The sequence below is a fragment of the Notothenia coriiceps genome, unplaced genomic scaffold (assembly GCF_000735185.1).
Source record: "Notothenia coriiceps isolate Sejong01 unplaced genomic scaffold, NC01 NC01_scaffold00021137, whole genome shotgun sequence".
NCBI classification, from domain to species: Eukaryota; Metazoa; Chordata; class Actinopteri; order Perciformes; family Nototheniidae; genus Notothenia; species Notothenia coriiceps.
The window spans coordinates 4,557-8,990 of record NW_011353838.1 but is presented as its reverse complement, the minus strand read 5'-3'; the positions used below and the strand labels follow the sequence as shown (position 1 = coordinate 8,990).

At 38.5% G+C, this 4,434-nt stretch overlaps 1 pseudogene; it reads right to left on the bottom strand.

Moving 5' to 3' along the window:
• Positions 1–1,164: 1,164 nt before the first annotated feature.
• LOC104953131 (secreted frizzled-related protein 1 pseudogene) lies at positions 1,165–2,919 on the bottom strand (annotated as a pseudogene).
• Between the last annotated feature and the right edge of the window lie 1,515 nt (positions 2,920–4,434).

Below are 4,434 nucleotides of genomic sequence, written 5' to 3'. Positions count from 1 at the left end.
CATACACATCAGCTCCATTAGGATTACCAGCAAAAAACTACGTGACAATCCGAATTAAAAATACATTTGTTTCAAAACACATCATGTGCTCTGTAAGCCTGTCACTCTGGTGTTTGAAAGTCCATGTTGCTAATTAGCACAATAGGTATAGCACACAGATGTTGTCGACTGGAATTCACTAGTTTTTCTAGTATTTTGGCCCAATTCCAAACCGACCCCTACCCACTTCCACTCCGTTTGTGCTTTCGATGATAACAACTTCATGGTTACCTTTTTAATTAGGATTATATACCTGTGTCTAGTCTAGAAAACTGTAGACTTGTTCATTCGATTGTAAAGTTTTGTATACTCACAGATATTTTAAAGTTGCAAAAACTAAGCAGCGAGATTTAGAAAAAGAAACCCACTCATTTGGGTGGATTTTCCATATCTCTGGCCCCCCTCAATCGATTTTGATGATTGACACCTCTTTTTAACCGTTAGAGCCAATAGAATTGAGGGTAAGTTCCTACAATCCATCTAAACATTACCCATTGGTGAATGCATGCCAGCACGCCCAAAACCGGAAGCTGGGTTGTATTCCTCTCACACTCTATATGAAATCTCAGTTTTTTAGGGTTTTTGACAAAAATGTTATGATGGATTATCAGTAATCATTTCAAAGTGACAGACACATTGGGCTATGGGGCTTAACAGGTTAATGGTTATTCAGACTGTGTTGAATAACTTCATGGTTACGTTTAACTTATGATTGTATACCCGTGTCTAGTCTAGAAAACTGTAGACTTTTTCATTTGACTGTAAAGTTTTGAATATTCACAGATATTTTACAGTTGCAGAAACTAAGCAGTTTATAAACATCATATTTGAATAAAACGGTTTTATGTTGTTGCCATAACAGTGATAAAAAGTGAATTTAAATAATGCTGCGTTTCTTTTAGCAAATGGAAAATAAAAGTCTGGAAATATTGATTCCTCGCTGCTACAGGTTAAGTCACGTGATCTCCTCCATCTAGTGGATACACTGTTATTAAGCCACATGTAATTTCAATCCATCCTGTAGTTGGTGAGATATGTTACAGGACAAACCAATCAACCAAAATGGACATAAACACACCCTTTAAAAACTGATTTAAAAGTATAAAAAATAAATAAAAGAGACACTTTTTCAGTTTTACATATTTATGTAAAATGTGTATGTACAAGTAATAGGCAGCAATGCACCGCTGACATTCAAACTGAAACAAAATAGTGCTAAAATAGAAAAAACAGAATACAGACATTGCAATTTTTGCACTTGTTGTACTGATAACTGAAGACTGGATGTAGAGAGTAAGAAAAGTGGTGCGAAAAAAACAAATATCAGGTAACAACGCACAACAGGTATAAAGAACTCTACCATGAAGGCCTCTATGTTATCTCATGACGCAGATTGGTGGTTAGTCAATAATGAAATGAAAAGGAAATGATCCAAATGATTGGTAGTGCATTCTTCAATCAGCTGACGGCAGAACTCTGTCCATACGTTATTCAACAGTAATCTGGAGTCTAATAACTGGTTTTATGATTTGTTATTAAATGATAAGACTATCTGAAAGAAAAGTTAAACATTTGTCTAGCTGAGAGTTAGAGGAGAAGATCTACACCACTCTTGAGTCTGTACGCTAAATATGAAGCTAGCTCCACATGGCTAGCCTAGCATAAAGATTTGAAGCAGCTTGCATGGCTTTGTCCAAGACATGTCAACAATAAACTCACTAGTTTACACATATGTCATAGTTTAGTCTGTACCAATAACAACAAATGCTATTTGTTTTATCTATTGGACAAACCCAGCTAACTTGTAACTCTGTTACATATGCTAGGCTAGGCTATGCTAGCCACCTTCTGATCCTAGCTTCATATTTAAAGTAGATACAAGAGTGGTATCTTCTTATTGAGCTCTCAGTTATAAAATCCACTCTACTTGCAAGCTAAATATGAAGCTAGCGCCACATGGTTAGCTTAGCATAAAGACTTGAGGCAGCTAGCATTGGTTGGTCCAAAACATGTCTATCAGCACTTTTTAAACTCACTAATTGACACACATTTCATTAGTTTAATCTGTACCAATAACAACAAACTTGTGTTTTAGCTATTGGACAAACCCGGCTAACCTATGCTACTTATGCTAGGCTAAGTTAGCCACCTTCTGATTCTAGCTTCATATTTAAAGTAGAGATACAAGAGTGGTATCAATCTTCTTATTGAGCGCTTTGTGATAAAATCCACTCAACTTTTAAGCAAGAGTAAGAAAGATACTGTATCTACAAACATAGTGGAAATGATTTCAGTGAGGAAGGGCTTTTACTACAAAATCCTTTTTCTTAAGGCAGATTTAAAAAAAGGAAACCCAGCATACTGTGGTGCCATCACTCACCACAATCATCTTAAAACTTAACAAAAGGACGTTTCCAAAGTATATCTGTAAATATACAAAGATATATAGATATATAAACAGGACAATAGAAAGCAAAGTTTGGGATTTTGTGCAAGTTCATATGTAGGATGAGATGCGAACGAAGGACGACGGGGGACATATTATTTGAAGACGTTCTCGAAGGCGGGACATTTGTAGGTCTTGAGTTTCTTGATGGCCTTTTTGAACTCTTTGCTGGACTTGTCCCACTTGTGGATCCCAGTGAGGAGGAACTGCTTGTCTACCTTGCGGCCCATAATCAGGTACTGGTTCCCCAGGTTGTCCAGTTGCTGGCAGGGACAATCGGCGCCATTCTTCAAGTACAACACCAGCGACTTCATGTCCTTCTTCTTCAGGTTCCCAGTCTTCAGCATCTTCTTCCTCTTCTGCAGGACCACCTTGCGGTCCATGTTTTCCCGCGTCACCTCCTTGATCTTGGTCTTGAAAGCTGTTGGTGGAAGAAACAAAGGGACCAATCAGTTAATCAGTTTAAAGGTGGATTGCACAAAAGGTCCAGTCTAGTTAATATGTTGTTGGTACAAACATACCAGACATGCACGGTGTCTCAACCTCTGCATTAGCAAATTCAAACACCATACAACATGGAAGCTAATGTCATCCTGTAAGGGTAAAATGTTGGAGTAAAGGATTCCACTTGCACTGAAATATTGAATGTACCATTTTGTCTTTCCCTACTGCCTTTGTTTTTCGAACTAAAGAAGCCGTTCATTATGGGGTTTTCCCTTTCCTCTAGAGTGTTCTATAGGTTTTAGTGCATGTAAATGGTCTGCAAAGGCTCAAATCCCTGTGTTCCCACCAGAGGGAGTTTCTCTCTCCTGAAAACACCATGTTCTCATCAGTTCATTCTTGAATCTGAGTGGATTTTGGTGCAGAATTCAAAGAAATTCTCTCAAGGGCTTTTAGAGACTTTTCCAGTCAGGAGGATGGGATCAGTTCGTTCAACCAGAAAACGTCAACAACGTCTTTCAGAAATCAGAAGCAGAGTCAGGTTTATTTCCAGGTAACACATACGAGGACTTTGACTTGGTGTTGTGGTATATACATACAAATAAAACAAAAATAAAAAACACAGATAGAGAACTATTTGAAGAAAACTATAATAACATTAAAACAAATTGTAAAATATAGCAGTATTTACATTGAATACGGTTGAAATCGAACAAATAGAATTTCCAATACTCTTTATAATCCTACTAATGCAAATCAAACCTAGATCTATCAGTGTCAAATCAATCCGTAAATCAAGAGAACAGAACATCAGTCTGATAAAAAGTACAGAAGGTCTGTTGAACTGACTCCCATGCTTCTTTTCCAGATTGCTCCTGATCTCCAACTAAACTCTATTTAACCTTTTCTAATCTCTCTGTTTCCTCCCGTTCCCTGAATCAGAGCACGACTCAGACTCCGGTGGTCCAAATCTCTCCCGGAATGACGTCCTCTCGTTCACCTCTGACACATCGTGACACGTCAACGTGAGAGGAAAAAGCTCCGCGTGCTACTTCCAATCTGCGAGATTGGAGATAAAGTCTTGTGACCTGCAGTGCCTGATTGAACATGAGTTTTTTTCACACTCCAGCAAAGATCTGGATAAAACTTTAGACACCAAATCCCCCTTGAGTCATTCTTTGTACAATCATGCTTGACGTCAAATCCTGATCCGGCACTTCCAAGCGTTTCATCTCCTCCTTTTCGCCGGTATCTCCCAATCGCTGATTAAAGTGTTCAAGCAGCGCTGTTTTTTCCCCCAGTCTTAAGAGCGCACATGGTGGGGATTAAGACTCTTATCGTCTGTCTCTATTCTCTGTGAGCAGGCTTAGTGTTCGCTGAAATCAAAACGGGCAGCATTCATAATTAGCGAGTGGTAATAAGGAAAGGACTTCATCTCGATAAATCCTCCGTAATCCTTTGACGCTGTGAACTTTCTTTGCACCTTCTTAGAGTTTAATCTCCTCATA